The 16,784-nt window shown below is 42.5% G+C and overlaps 1 protein-coding gene across 4 annotated transcripts in view; it reads right to left on the reverse strand.

Annotated features, from left to right (window-relative positions):
- Positions 1-16,784, reverse strand: part of ANKRD28 (ankyrin repeat domain 28) — a 148,711-nt gene that overhangs the window by 118,113 nt on the left and 13,814 nt on the right. The gene's annotated exons all lie outside the window — the stretch shown is intronic.

Here is a 16,784-nt window from a genome sequence, read left to right on the forward strand (position 1 = left end):
CCACTTATCAATTTTATTTTAATCATCACTATTGGTGTATCCTGTAGGTATAAAATTTGGCTTCCACACTGTCAACATTTCTTGGGGGCCAGACTTCAGAGGCTTCATAGATAGTTCTGAGGTCTTTGGCTTTGCTCTGAAGTTACTGGCTGCCCAAGTTATCATTTGAGATGGGGAATTTTTCTACATTGTCTTGGTCTTTTTCTGGATCATTTTTATTCAGTTCTTCATTTGGCCTGTGATAATGACCACATATTGTTGGCTTTATAGCTTTTGTACATTTTCTTGAAGGGGTAGGAATTTTTGGAAAGGCTCCTTTCCTTTAACTCCCTTAAAGACATCTTTTCACCCCCATGGATGTCTTTAGTACCTGGAAGGACAACAGAGTGAGTGCAGAAGGACATTGGTTTGTGGGGAAATGGCTGGGATGAAAGGGAAAAAAGTCTTCATGAGAAAAAATATGGGTTGAGGATGGAATCTGCCAGGCAAGACCAGGGAGTCTTGGGGATATGCCACTAAAGAGGAGGAGGAGAAGTTTGGGTGTGGTCCTTTCATCCTGGACACTGGACCTGGGTTAACAGGGCTTCTTCCTCTTTTACTTTCTTTTTTTTTTTTTTTTTTTAAATATATTTTATTGATTTTTTGCAGAGAGGAAGGGAGAGGGATAGAGAGCTAGAAACATCGATGAGAGAGAAACATCAATCAGCTGCCTCCTGCACACCCCCTACTGGGGATGTGCCTGCAACCAAGGTACATGCCCTTGACCGGAATCAAACCCGGGACCCTTCAGTCCACAGGCCGATGCTCTACTCACTGAGCCAAACCGGCTAGGGCCCTCTTTTACCTTCTTTTGGTGAATGGGGTTGGTTGTTTGTTATATAACTGTGCTAGAAGTTTGTAGTTTCCTGGTTATCTTCACCATGTCAAAATTTCCCAGGGCCCTACCCCAAGCCTCCTGACCATATGCTTTTCTCTAGGACAGCGGTTCTCAACCTGGGGGTCGAACGACCCTTTCACAGGGGTCGCCTAAGACTATCGGAAAACACATATATAATTACATTACATATTGTTTTTGTGATGAATCACTATGCTTTAATTATGTTCAATTTGTAACAATGAAAATACATCCTGCATATCAGATATTTACATTACGATTCATAACAGTAGCAAAATTAGTTATGAAGAAACAACAAAAATAATTTTATGGTTGGGGGTCACCACAACATGAGGAACTGTATTGAAGGGTCGCAGCATTAGGAAGGTTGAGAACCACTGCTCTAGGACGAGGGGCCACACCCCCTAGGTCAGTAGTGATGGCGAACCTATGACACGCGTGTCAGAGGTGACATGCGAACTCATTTTTTTGGTTGATATTTCTTTGTTAAATGGCATTGAAATATATAAAATAAATATCAAAAAATATAAATCTTTGTTTTACTATGGTTGCAAATTTCAAAAAATTTCTATATGTGACACAGCACCAGAGTTAAGTTAGGGTTTTTCAAAATGCTGACACGCCGGGCTCAAAAGGTTCGCCATCACTGCCCTAGGCTTTAATTAATCAGGAAGCCTCTCCTCCAGCTAATAGTAGCTCTGGGAGAGAAACTTAGACATCATAAAGCACCATCCTGACACTTCCATGGGAAGGGGTGAGGAGGCCGAGGTGCTTTGGTAAGATAAAGGGGGCATTTCTTTAGCACTCCTAAGCTTTCTCAAACTTATGGACCCCATGTTCAATTCTGATGGGACACATTGTAGGGAGATGATGCTTCCTCTAAACATTTCCCTAGGCCAACCATTTCAGTGGTTCATTGTTCTTTCTCATCCTTCACCATTACCTAGTTTTCATAAGATTTACCTAAAATCTTTTCACGGTAATGTGACTGTCTCTGTGGAGATGTGAATCATCCTGCTTCCCTAGTACAGATTGCTCTTGAAAACCATTCACCTCTTGGCTACTACCAGAGAAATTTTCCCTCTCACCCCCCTTTTTCCACTGTCCATGTGGCTCTCCCCAGCTTTCTGTTTTCAAGGTTGAAATCATTACCTTTAGGCTGTCTTTAATGAATAGAGTTGCTCAACTGGTTATCTTAGCTTTGTTTAAAATCTTGGGGGTGATCATAGTAGGTATAGTATCTAGATTTGGGGTTTAACAGTATAAGGTGAATGAGGGAGGAATTTAATTTCCCAAAATTGGGCTTCCTGTTTGTATGTTAAAAACTGTACCTCCCCCCGCCCCACTTCCTCAGGGAACTGAGTAATCAGACCCTTGGTCTGAGGATTGTAGACTCAGGTTCATAGAGGACAGGAGGCCCACACCCTTTCAAAGTATGCATCAGAGGCAGGGCTAAAGGACCCGACGGAATCCATCTCAGCCCCTGCTATCAGGCTTTGGAATTGCTGGGCTTGGTACCGGATGTGAGGTACACTCACGTCCTGCAGAGGGCACAGGACAGTAAGGCCTTGATCTGAGGAGTCCAGCCGGCCTTGAGTCAACAGAGGGAGGATCCCAGGAACTGCCAGGGCTCAAGGTAAGGAACATGAGGGAGGAGAGTGGGACCCTGGACTCTAGAACAGAATCATCCCATCCAGGGCAGGATGATGACAACAGGTGATTTTTTTTCTTATTTCTTTTTTTAAGGGATCCGTGGTTTAATCACGGTCCACAGGTTCCAGAAGAGAACAGAGAGATGAGAAGTAGATGCAAAAGCCAAGTCAGTACCTTAGCATGTTATTGACTGCACTTGGGGAGGGATCTGTCCCAGGAAAATCTGTGCGTCCCTCAGGAGAGAAAGAAGCAACAGGGCTGCCTACAGGGCAGTCTCAGGCTCCCCAGGGGTGCGAGCTCCTGGAGCAGGTTGGCCGCCTTCTGTCTGCTTCCAGGGGTGCAGCCTGGGTGCTCGGCGCTGGTGCGGATGGCTTGGGCTCAGCGTGGCACCAGGAGCCCACATCCCTCCATCCCCTCTGGGGCTGGCACCTCCTGGCTGGTTCAGGAGCCACAGGGCTGTGAGGTCCAGAGCCTGGGCCTCCCCTTGAGGTGTCTGCGGGTCCTGGTGGCGCGGGTCTGGGCCATTCCTAGACCCTCTCAGCGCCAGGAACCTCCGTGTCCCAGGGGCCAGGCTGGCGCAACCGCCCGCAGGCCCCACAGCTCCACTCCAGGAACCAGAGGCGGGGGTCACAGGAGGGGTGGCTCAGTGCAGGGAAGTTGTCCATGGCCCAGGCCCAGGCCTGTTCGTGGTTCAGGCCCAGGGGCAGGGTGGGCTCCAGGCACACACACCGCATCCAAGAGGGGGTCTTCCAAGGTGGATGGATGCGCTTCCATGGCTTCAGCCTCCTGAGTGGTGGAGAGGTGAGATGGGTGCAGGGGAGGAGGGAATCTACAACAGGCGATTTCTATATCGGGGTCTCAGAGACTCGGGGGCTTTGGTACAGGGAATGGGACCTCAGATATGCAGAGGACCAGCCCAAGTCCTGCCAGAGTCAAAGTGAAGACCCCGAGGAAACACTAATGGGACTTTGGATGCCACAACAGAGGGGACCCCACCAAGGCCCTTCCCAGCTTTAAGCCCTGGGAGTCCCCAGGGTGGGATGACCACACACAGTGTTTCCCGACTTCCACAAACGGGTTTGAGAGATCCTGGGAACATGGTATCAGAAAAAGGGCCTCTGGTCCACAGAGGGAAGGGCCCAGGTCCTGAGGACCTGGACACTGAAGCGAGATTGTTAGGCCTCCGCCCAGCCCTGGCCAGAGGCTACTGACCTCGCAGCGCCAGCCCCCCCCCCCCCACCCCCGGTTTGGTCGTCCCTCCGTTGTGAGAGCCCTCCCCTGCCAGCCCAGTCGCCCCTAACTGCCCTCCCTTGCAGGCCTGGTCCCCCACTATGGCCCTCCCCTGCAGGCCCAGTCGCCCCCAACTGCCCTCCCCTGCAGACCTGGTTGCCCCTAACTGCCCTCCCTTGCCGGCCCGTTGGGGACGACCGGGCCTGCAGGGGAACAGTTAAGCGTGGGTCAGGCTGGCAGGGAGTGGTTAGGGAGTGATCAGGCTGGCAGGCAGAAGTGGTTAGGGGCAATCAAATAGGCAGGCAGGCGAGCAGTTGGGAGCCAGCAGTCCTGGATTGTGAAAGGGATATCCAACTGCCCGTTTAGGCCCGATCCCTGAGGAGATCCCTCAAGGGGTCCCAGACTGAAGAGGGTGCAGGCTGGGCTGAGGGACAACGGACAACCCCCCCCCCCCCCACCCACACACACACACACAAATTCTGGTCTTGCCTGGCAGGTTCCAACCTCAACCCATACTTTTTCTCATGAAGACTTTTTTTCCCTTTCATCCCAGCCATTTCCCCACAAACCAATGTCCTTCTGCACTCACTCTGTTGTCCTTCCAGTAACTAAAGACATCCACGGGGGTGAAAAAATGTCTTTAAGGGAGTTAAAGGAAAGGAGCCTTTCCAAAAATTCCTACCCCTTCAAGAAAACCTACGAAAGCTATAAAGCCAACAATATGTGGTCATTATCACAGGCCAAATTGAGTGTTGACCTATGAATCAGGAGGTCACGGTTCAATTCCCGGTCAGTGCACATGCCTGGGTTGTGGGCTCAATCCCCAGTGTGGGGCATGCAGGAGGCAGCCGATCAATGATTCTCTCTTATCATTGATGTTTTTGTCTCTCTCTCCCTCTTCCTTCCTCTCTGAAATCAATAAAATATATTTTTTAAAAAACACAAAACAAAACCAAATAAATAAATAAATACATATATAAATAATGCCTTAATACAAAGAGAAAAATTATAAACATATTTGAAGAAGCCACAAAAGTTTTTAAAACACAATTTCATAATTTGGAAGACAAAAATTGAAAAGGCATAAAAATTTTCATAAATTTAACCATTTAAAAATATTAAATTTCTACAGTAAAGAAATGAAACCACAAAGTGAAACAAATGACAAACATAAGAAAAGGGAAAACTCAATCCATTAGGAAAATAGGCAAAAATATAGAAACAAATAACTCATAAAAAAGGAAACACAAATGTCTCTCTTAAATATATAAAGAGATGCTCAACCTAATGAGAAATTCAAATTAAAACTACATGGATATACTATTGTTCATCTCTTAAACTTGCAAAAAATCAAGAAGTTTGAAACTGTGCAGGTCCTAGAATGAATGAAATATTAATACAATCTCTGTGGGAGAGCAATTTGTCAATGTCTAGCAAAATTGTGAATGCATATTCTACTGATATGGAAATACATTTCCAGGATATATTTTTAAGTAGTAAAAAACAAGTTATATAATGGTCTATACCAGGGGTCCTCAAACTACGGCCCGCGGGCCACATGCGGCCTGCTGAAAACATTTATCTGGTCCGCCGGGTGGGTGTTTTTGCCGCCACTGCCTGTCCTGCTTAGCAGCAGGCTTGTCCCGGGCCCGCAGTGCACATGTGTGGAATGTCTGAGGGACAGTGAACTGGCAGCCTGTTTAAAAAGTTTGAGGACCTCTGGTATACTGTATGCTACCTTTTGTATAAGAAAGAGAAAGAAGACATTTGTATTTGCTTTTATTTGCATATAGAAACACTAAGGATACAAGGGAAACAAGGGTACTAATCTGGAGTGGGTTGCACAAATTTTATCCTGGGACACAAAATGGGAGAAAGACTTCTCAATTATAGCTTTATCTGGTTTTGATTATAACTTCATGTGAAGGTGGAAGAAAAAGGGGGAGAGAGGAAAAGGAATTTAACCTGATATATTTGCACATGATATATGTAGGTGTTATATGATAAAGAATTTATCTGGTCTTTGTCTGGGGTACCTGAGAGCTTCTAAACCCTTGAAATTTCCTGAGTGACAGGAGTCTTGGTTATTCATGTTGAGCTCTCAGAACCATATCTGGGTTTTTACTAATGGGGTTACTCATTGTAGGAACCTAGACTGTTCCAGATTGGGGCTGTGAGGTATGTGATGTTAGCCTGACCACCTAACCTCCTGACTAGGCGGGGAGGGGGGGCTAAAGATTGAGCTAAATCTTGTGGCCATAATTCAACACATCTATAAAAAAATACCTATAAATCAAATCCCCAATAAATAATTTTGACACTGAAATTTCCAGAGGACATGGAAACTTCAAGTCTGAAACCCTCTCAGACCTTACCTTGTCTCTCTCTCTCCCTTTTGGTGGTTCAAGTCTCTGTCCTTTTCATAAAACTGTAATCATAAGTATATCACTTTCCTGAGCTCCTGGAGTCATTCTAGTGAATTATCAAACCTGAGGGGATAGTGGGAAATCCAAAATTTATAGCCAGTTAGTGAGAACTGTGGGAGGCCTGGGAACCCTGGAGCTGCAGGTAATATCTAAAGTGAGAAGGCTTGGGAAGGACCAAGCCCTTAACCTGTGAAGTCTACAGAACTGCAGTATAGTAGGTGGTAATTCACTGCAGCGTTACTTGTATTTGCAAAAGTACAACTTAGATATCAACAGGAAACTGAGTATATAACAATAAAATACTAAACAGCCAGTACTCTTTAAATACTAATGTAAAATGAACTCAAGATACTGGAGGTAGAGAGAGCAAATAAAATGCGTAACAGTGGTCTAGTATATTAAAAATCTCTAGGGATGAATAAGAGAATAATGGTCGGCTATAGTTAAAGGAAACCAGATGACTTGGGGGTGAGATGGCTAGACGTGGAAGGGACAATTTTTACATTATACACTTTATATTTCTTTTAAATTGTGAACCATGGTTGCCTGTTAAAATTAAATTCGAAAATCTACACAGATGAATCAGATGCATACCAAAGGTGAGAATTACTTAGAACAGTGACTCACTGAAAAATAAATAAATAAATAAATAACTGAAGGGTTTGTAGATTCACTTTACTTTGCCAGCCTTTTCCCCTTCAACTCAAAGGTTGACAGACCAATTAAGTTACAATTTCCTGAAGATGGGGCCTAGGAATCTGTACTTTTAAATTGTGATCCTAATTCAGAACCAAGATGTAGAATTATTTTTGGGGCATGGTTACTATGTACAAAGCACTGTACTAGCCAAACTGAGTTAATACAATAAAAATATTCCTTGTCCTAAAAGGCACACAGCAAATAATCAAGATATACTGCTTCATAAATGAAACATTAATTTGGTCACATGGTATTGCAGAGAAAATAATTTAAGAACAATCACCATTTCTGCCAAACCCCAATGAAAACATTAGGTGAAAAGATGAAACATACCGAATATGCTTTAAAACACTCCAAAAACATTTAGGAATGGTAAAAATATTGATAATTGTTGTAAATGGATAATCAGTTCACAGGGGTTCATTTATATCTTCTCTGTGTGATAAAGTTTAAGAATTAAATTATATTAACATTTTTAAGTAAAGAAAATCAATTATATTGTGATATTTTTTCAAAAAAGAGAGAATGCAATATTAGATTGACATCGTCTTGTGATTCTACTCACACGTAACACTATTTGAACAAGAGAAATTTAAAAAGTTAAAGTGGTTAGGTCCAACTTAGGTCTAAACTTTATCAGAAAACATATACCAGTCAATTTAAGGAACCTAGGAGATGTGGTAGATCTAAATCAGAGTTTCTCAAAGTCAGCACTACTAACATTTTAAGCAAAATAAATATTGTTGTGGAGTCCTGTCTTGTTCACTGTAGGATGTTTAGAAGCATCCCTGGCCTCTACTCATAGATATCTGTAGCATACCCCCCTCCAAGTGTGACAACCAGAAACATGTTCAGATATTGCCAAACCTAATCTATTCCTGATCTAAACTGATGAGTTCTTAGAATGGTGAGCTTACTATAAAAAGCTAAAGGAACTTAATAGTATATTCTTCAAAATCTGCTAAAAACAACTTGAATAAAGCAGCATGAAACTAGCCAGAATCAGACAAGATCTTTTCTCCACCTTAACATGACTCCTCACAACTACACAAGGTGTCAAATATTTGGATAAAGATATTTTTTAAATGTAAATATGTACATTTCCTTACATTTAAATACAACCATGCTAAACAAATTAGTCTTTTTTGATGATTTATATGAAATACCCAGAATAGACAAATCCATATAGGCAGAAAGAAGTTTAGTGGTTGCTAAAAACTGAGGGCAGAGAGAGGGTGAGTAATTGCTTAATGAAAATGGGTTTCTTTTGGAGGTGATAAAAACACTGTGGAACTAGATAGTGCTAACAGGTGTAGAACACTGTCAATGTATTTAGTGCCACTGAATTGTACACTTTAAAAAACATTGAATGTAACACTGGAAATGTAATCTACAACTTTGAAAAATAAAATTCAGATTACTTAAATATCTAAAGGGCAAAATATAAATCGACTTTATGAAATGTGATGCAACCATTAAAAATTATAATTAGGAAGATTATGTAGCAACTAGGTGAAGCATGACCAGAATGAAATGAAGCTATCTGAACCCATATTAGATATGGGAGCTCCATCTTTAATAACGTGTCCTTGAGAAACATATTTTTAATGAAGTAATAATATAGCTGCCTGGTGTGATTAGGAGGGGTCATGTTAAAACAGGTAAAGCATCTAGCACAATGTTTTTTGCTAAATGAGAAGGTTATAAAACTGCATATACCTTCTGTTTAGAATCATGTGTTATTCATTCCAATAGTTACTGAGTTGCCACTATGTGCAATAAAGTGATAGCATAGCATTATACTAAAGGATTAATAGTTTTAGTAAAGGAGGCAAGCACACACTCAATGTGTTTATGGTAAAAGAATATAGTACAATGATAACTAAGAAAGCCCAGGCTTAAAAACAGGCATAAAGGAAATGTTTATAAATACCTAATTAATGAAACACATTATATAGCCAGAGAAGCTCAATTAACCCAATCAAGTGTAGTAGGATGAACTGAGTGTGAGAGAGTGTGTGTGTGTGCCTGTGTGTTGTCAGATGTCACTTTTGCCAGGATGACGGTCTTTAAGCAAGGAGTTGGACAAAAAAGGCAAAAAACCATTTGTAATAAAGAGGACAGGATGCAAAGTTGGCAGGGATGCAAAACAATAGAAAGAGATACACTACAGGTGGAAATATAAGCTATGTGGAGGGCAACTAACTAGTAGTACAATCTTTTTCAAAGATTTCCAAAATATATCCATTGGGGGGGATGAGGGGAGGAATACACAATAATCGAGTAAGCTATCTTGTGTGTTAATACGGGGAGGAAAATAAGAACAAATTTATACATGCCTGTCTTGTCTATTGTAAATCCTACTTCACCAATACCTGATTCTCTATAGTCTCTTCTGCGTCAGAGGGCAGAAGTCTGGAACTACATTTCCCAGAACCCCTTTTCCCAAATGATTCAAGGGTAATACCTGCCAACAAAGGACTCATGCAAGATTTAATGAAGAAAAGAAGAACTATTATTATCTGATAGCAACTGTAAGTAAATATACAGGAAGACAACAGGCATGAGGTCTGAAGTGGCTACTGCATGACAATCATCTGCTTTTCCAGACTCAATATTGTAAAGCAGATTCTCGAACAATGTCATTTCATTCAACATTGCTTTGTTATAATGCTGATGAGATGCCACAGGAACTTAACTGTTTATATCAATTAGTCTATGTTAAAAAATGGTTTCATTATACGTTATTTTGCTGCAGTTTCAAGAGCCTATCAACAATGGTAAAGGTGGATTTACAATACAATGTCAATTGTCCAAATTAAATCCACAATTTCAATGGAATAACAGTTAAGCTCAACAGTTTCATGTCAATTTGAAATTGTCAAAAAGGTATATAGAATATCAAAAAATAAAAAAAGTCAAGCTGGAAAAACTGAACTTCATACCATATTCAAAAATAAAATTCCAGGTAGGTAAAAAAAAAAACTAAGTGTGTAAAGATACTGCAAATTTTGAGAAGACACAGTATTTTTAGGAACTTGATGGGTTTCTTACACAAGAAAGAGAACATAAAAGATTGGTATGTATGATTACATTACAATTTAAAATTTCTGAACAAAACCAAACAAAATAAAAGTGGGAAAGGAGGGGGAGATAAAGAGAGAGGGATAGAGATAGGACTAGAGAATTTTTCATACAGTTATGTAAGCCTGATATGCCTGTGAGTCATTTTCTTTAAGATCTATATTGTTGAAATATTTGTGCATATACACTAAACCAGCTATTTCCAACTGGTATGCCACAAGAACTTTTAAAACCTGCAATACCTGGTAATTTAGTCAGGGCACTGACCTCTTTTCCCTTAGACTGTCAAATAAAAAAGTGACAACAGCCAACACAATAGCCATCTGGTGTAAATGTATCAAAAGTATACCTTTTTTAAAAAAACACTCATGTATTTTTTGCTAATCCTCACCCAAGGATATTTTTCCATTGATTTTTAGAGAGAGTGGAAGGAAGGGGAGAGTAAGAGAGAGAACCATTGATGTGAAAGACACACATTGACTGGTTGCCTCCAGCACGCACCCAACCAGGGCTGGGGTCGAGCCTGCAACCGAGGTACATGCCCTTGACTGGAATCAAACCTGGGACCCTTCAGTCCAATGGCAAACATTCTATCTACCAAGCCAAACTGGCTAGCGCTAGGCCCTACCGCTAGGGCTACCAAGGGTAAACTAAGATCAGGATTCTAAATCAAAGTAATCCTGATTACATTTTTTAATAAATTAATTTTATATAGATAAGAAAACATCTGTGGAAAATCTCTTTTCCTCTAAATCACTTTCAATAAGGTTCTTCTAGATTTTGCCTAAAATTACTTCCATACTAACAAATCAACAATTCACTCAAATCCATAGCCTTATTTTCAGTGTTTATAGAAACAGAAAATCTATGATTTCTTCATGGTTAGGTAAAGCTATAGTGTGTGTCAATAATTAACATGCTCCTATAATAATATTTTTGTTTTATGGGTATGTACATTTCTTACATTTATGGTGTTTGCTAAGCCTCATTTTATTTCTCTAAGACTCTCACAATGTTTTTTCATAAGAAAATGCCTTTTCTTTGATCATTTGCCTATTGTAAACTAACTTTTTTTTTTTTTTACCATTTCCTACAATTTTGTTTGACATTCTTCCAGATGTAATTCTCCACTCATGCTGTTTTAGCTATATGGAGTCAAAATTTAACAATCATAAATTCCACTATATATCTTATATATTTAAAATATACCTGGGTTGAAATAAAAGACAGCACTTTCCATCAAAACCCAAGGAATTTAAATCTTCTAGCCTATGGTAGCCTAACTCAGCAAGAGACAAAAAACTTAGGTTCAACAATATCTGAGGGACCAATATCAGAAAGCTATTAGTTCAAAAAAATTTTGGTCTCAAATCCCTTCACATTTTAAAATTATTGAAAATCCTAAAGAGTTATGTTTATGGCGGCTATTTATTTTTATGTCTACTATATTTGAAAATAATTTTTTAAAATTAGTGAGAAGACCGACACTGTGTTTTACATTTGTACAAATCTCTTTAATGTCTAGCTAAATAGAAGATAGCTAGAGTAACTTAGCCACTTTTGTATTCAATATGCTATAAGTTTTCCTGCTTCAAGTATATGAAGAAAATCTTTAACTCCTAACTACAGAAAATGGAACCATATTTATAAAAGCCTTTTCACATAATTATGGATATTCTTCTTTGACACTACATCAAAACTTGACAAAGTGGTCTCTCTTAAAGGTTGGTTGCAATGTGAAATGTGAAATTAAATCAATGAGCTTTTCATGCGTTTTCACATTGAAATTCAAGTACTTCTAATGTATCTTTAACCATGTGTGATTTTATAAAATAATCAGTCATTTGGAAAATGCTGGTTTACCAAGATATCAAAGTATTGATTGTGGTGGGTCAAAAATGTTATTTTCTATTCTAGTACTTAGAAAACATGTAACATAATTATATGCCTAAATTCCTTGTTACCTGTTTGGTGCTGGGCAAAAATGCAGCCCTTACTCTCTAGAAAATTTTAAGTTCAAGACTAAATAGGTTTACCCTTCTCCCCCCCCCCCCCCCCCCCCCCCGTTTCAATTCTAACTTCCATCAGTTTAATGAAACACTGTTAAACTCTTGGAAATGGTAAGTTTAATGATTTTTTATGAATAATGAAAAAAAAAAGTCCTGCACTCCTAAAGGCAACTGTAGGCAACAAATGAGAATAGTAAAGAAACAAGGTCATCCTCTACAGAAGTTACTCACAGGAAAAAACATCCATTGACAAGTTGACAATCACAAGGATTGTTTACAACAGAATCTGGCAAGACTGGGGGGAGGGAACTTTTTTCCTTTCATTTTATACTTATGTAAAAAACTGGTAGCAAAAACCTGGAATAAATAAGTTTTATGCTCTTCAATTTTTCCTGAGAAGCAAACAAAACTATACATATACATACATATATATATATATATAATTTTTTAAAAGTTGTGAGTACCAAATAAAATGACCAAACACTTCTCTGTCATATCAAAATGACTGAAAGGTACTGCATATGTATAACCAGCCTTTAAGAATTAAAAAGTTTTTTAAAAGGTCAGCTGCCAAAAGATGTTTATCTAAGTTTCAATACACATCGCATCCCACATACACAAACAGTAAGCAGTCTGTTCATCCTATGACAGTGGTTCTCAAACTGTTGTTTCACAAACTTCAGACAGCTCCATGGTTCCCATTCTACAAACTATCTACTATTCTGTAAATATTTTATGCCTGCAATCGAGTAGCTACTACTTGGATATAAACAGCTTTTAATTGCCCAAAAGAACAAAGAAGAAGGAATTTCAAAAAAAAAGGCAAATTCACCTTCACCTGCCAATTCTAAAACAGCCTTCAGAATCCAGTCTTTCAAAGTCCTTTCCTCAAGGCTCAAACCTGATACCAGAACTCTGCCTAAAATGTTCCAATGGTCGCACCCCACAGCTATGAGGTTCAAATCCCATAGCATAGAACCCAAGATACTCTAAGAATTGGCTCCTACATACTTTGCCCCAGCTTCATCTCCTGCATCCTTCTCCCTTCTCAATCCTCACTTCTGTATAAGATCCTAAGGAATATAATCCCAATTGAGAAGATGGGAGGGGGCTCACTAACTCTAACATGTACGCTTCAGGAGATAGACATGAAAAGAAATTCTTTAGGATGAAAAAGTGACATCAGATAATAACTGGAATCTACTTAAAAAATAAAGAAAATTGGTAAAGGTAATTACAGGCAAAGAAAAAATAAATTATCAAAGACAGTATACACATATTTTTTACTTTTTTCTCTTGATTTCAAAGGTAACTGCCTAAAACAATTATAAAGTTGTTAGGCATATGTAACATATAAAGGTGCTATATATAACTAGAGGCCCGATGCACGAAATTCATGCATTGGGGGAAGAGGGGCAGTGTCCCTCAGCCCAGCCTGCACCCTCTCCAATCTGGGATCCCTCGGGGGATATCTGACTGCCGGTCAGCCTAATCACCCCCTAACTGCTCCCCTGCTGGCCCAATCACCCCAACTGCCCTCCCCTGCCAGCCCAATCGCTCCCAACTACCCTCCCCTGCCAACCCAATCACCCCCAACTGCTCTCCCCTGCCGGCCATATCGCTCCAACTGCCCTCCCCTGCAGGCCCGGTCACCCCCAACTACCCTCCCCTGCTGGCTATCTTGTGGCATGGGGGTGGCCATCTTGTGATGGTGCGAAGGTGTGAGGGTCAATTTGCATATTACCTCTTTATTATATAGGACTAGAGGCCCAGTGCACAAAAATTTGTGCACTCGGGGAGGGAGGGGGGTCCCTCAGCCTGGCCTGTGCCCTCTCGCAGTCTGGGACCCCTCAGGAGATAACGACCAGGTGGCAGAGGGCAGGCCCAATCCCTAGGTGCAGCCCCTGGTCGGGCTCAGAGCAGGGCCGATTGGGGAGTTGGGGTGCCTTCCCCTGTCATGCACAGAGCAGGGCGATCGGGAGGTTGTGATGCCACCCTCAGTCACGCTCAGGGTAGGCCGATTGGGGGGTTGGGGCACCGCCCTCTATCACCCACAGAGCAGGGCCGATCAGGGGGTTGGGGCGCCACCACTCTCACACTCAGGGCAGGGCCGATGGGGAGGTTATGGCTCTACCCCATCACACACAGAGCAGGGCCCGTGGGGGGGGGGGGGGGAGCTCCCCCCTATCAGGCACAGAGCAGGGCTGCTCAGGGGGTTGGAGCCCCGCCCCCTGTCACACACAGAGCAGCAGGGCGATCAGGGGGTTTGGGCGCTGCCCCCTGTCACGCTGATCCTGGTGCCAGGAGGCATACTACCCTTTTACTATATAGGGTAGATGCCTGGTGCATGGGTGGGGCTGGCTGGTTTGCCCTGAAGGGTGTCCTGGATCAGAGTGGGGGTCCCCACTGGGGTGCCTGGCCAGTCTGGGTGAGGGGCTGAGGGCTGTTTTCAGGCTGGGAGTGACTGAAGTTCCCAACTGCTCCTTTTTTTCTTTTATTTTTTATTCTGGGCCAGCTTTACCTTGAGGCTTGGCTCCAGCTCTTAGGCCTCGCGGCTGAAAGTAGGTTTCTGGCCTTTGCTTACAATGTTGCGAATCTGCTGGTTGAAGTCCGGCGGTATTTGTTACAATGTTTCTTAAACTGCCCGCTCACAGGCCTGCAGCCGCAGGCGGGGAACGTTGGTTTCCTCCAATGATCCTCCTCCGTCACTGAGGCAAGCAAGCCTCATGTTAGTTTCAAGCTGCCGGGCTGCCGGCCGCCATCTTGGCTGACAGTTAATTTGCATATCTTGCTGATTAGCCAATGAAAAGGGTAGCGGTCGTATGCCAATTACCATGTTTCTCTTTTATTAGTGTAGATAATAGCAAAAAAAGAGAGAGAATAGAGCTACAGGAGGAAGCAAATGACACCAGATCGTAACCAAAAGCCACAAGAAGAAATAAAGTATCAGAAACTGTAAATATGTTGGCTAATATAAAAGAATATATTTTTCTCCTTTCTCCTCCTCTTTAAGAGACATATATTGCTTAAAACACTGTATTGCTGGGCTTATTACATAAATCAACATAATATATCTATATATATGTAAAAGCCTAAACGACTAAACGACGGGTCGACTGGTTGCTGTGATGTGCACTGACCATCAGGGGATAGATGCTCGACACAGGAGCTGCCCCTGGGTGGTCAGTGCACTCCCACAGCTAACCTCCTGTGGCCAGACAACCTCCCACAGTCCCAACCTCCCGTGGCCCCTCCCCCTGGTTGGCCAACCAACCTCCCGCGGTCCCTCCCCCCCAGCCAGCTAACCTTTCGCTGCCCCTCCCCCCCACTGGCCAACCTCCCGTAGTCCCTCCCCCCAGCTGGCCAACCTCCCATGGTCCTTCCTCCCAGGCTGGCCAACCTTCCCCCCAGCCAGGCACTCCCCCCCTCCATGATTGGCCCCAATTGCTGGCCAGGCCAAGGGACCCCCCCCACCCATGCACGAATTCATGCACTGGGCCTCTAGTATGACAATAAGCACAAAAGAGAGAGGAGGAAATGGAGCTATACTGGTGCATTATTAATAGTAATCTGAAGTAGAATGTGACAAATTCAAATGCATATGTAATCCCAAGGTCAAACCCTAAGAAAAATATCATTTTAAAAAATAAATTTGCAAAAAGAAAATACAAAAGGTGACAGAGGAACAACAAAAAAGACATGAGGTATAATAGAAAATAAATAGCAAATGGGAGATGTAAATTCAACCTTTTCAAAAATAACATTTAGGAGGGAGAAACCAAGATGGCGGCATAGGTAAACACTGGAGTTTGCTGCCTCGCACAACCACTTAAAAAATACAACTAAAAGACAGAACAGACATCATCCAGAACCAAAGGAAGGCTAGCTGAGTGGAAATTCTACAACTAGAAGGAAAGAGAAAAGCATACCGAGACTCACAGGAGGCACAGTGCGGAAGTAAAATACTAAAATGCGGAGCGGGCTGGCGGCTGAGGGCGCGGTTGTCTTTTTCAATCGGAAGGGAGTCAGGCTCTGAGCTCCAGTTCCGGGCGAGTCTTTGGGGACCCAGACTCATACGGGAGAAGCAGGATTATCTGGCATCGGTCGGAACTTGAGGGCAGCTTTCTCTCGGAGGTGCTTGCAGCGATTACCCGGACACTGAGAAGCAGAGCCTCTGAGGGCAGGACTAAGAGCAGCCATAACTGCTCGCTCTGCCCTGTGGATCCCATGGGACCCACCCCGCCCCGCCCCGCCCCGCCCAAGCCCTGCATGGAGGCTTTTGTTGGGTAGCCTCAGGCAAAGGCTAGATTAGCACCTCCCTAGAGATCCAGGAGCGAGTGTCCCCAGTGGTCAGAGTGGGACCATCCAGTTTGCAGCTCCTCGGACCTTTAAAGGACACACTCAGGGAGCAGACCCAGTGAGCACCAAAGCCCCATTGAAGCAAGTCTTGCCTCAGAGGGGTGTCTCCAGCACAGAAGTTCTCCCACTGCAGACACAGCTGATTCTCACAGCCAATTGGCCTGGAGGTCATTCCCTCCCTGTGTTAACTACAACAATCAAGGCTTAACTACAACAAGACTGTGCACAAAGACCACAAGGGGGTGCACCAAGAGTGTCCTCCTTAGGTAATTGGGGAGGCTGAATCACTGGGCCCTAGAGGACACTTAGCACAGAAAACCACTTTATCAACACAGGGAAGCATAAAAAATGCAGAGACAAAGAAACAGGACACAAATTACAGAAATCGAGGGAAGCAAACTACTGGATATAGAGTTCAAAACCACACTT

This window comes from Myotis myotis, unplaced genomic scaffold, assembly GCF_014108235.1.
Source record: "Myotis myotis isolate mMyoMyo1 unplaced genomic scaffold, mMyoMyo1.p scaffold_m19_p_13, whole genome shotgun sequence".
Taxonomy (NCBI): Eukaryota; Metazoa; Chordata; class Mammalia; order Chiroptera; family Vespertilionidae; genus Myotis; species Myotis myotis.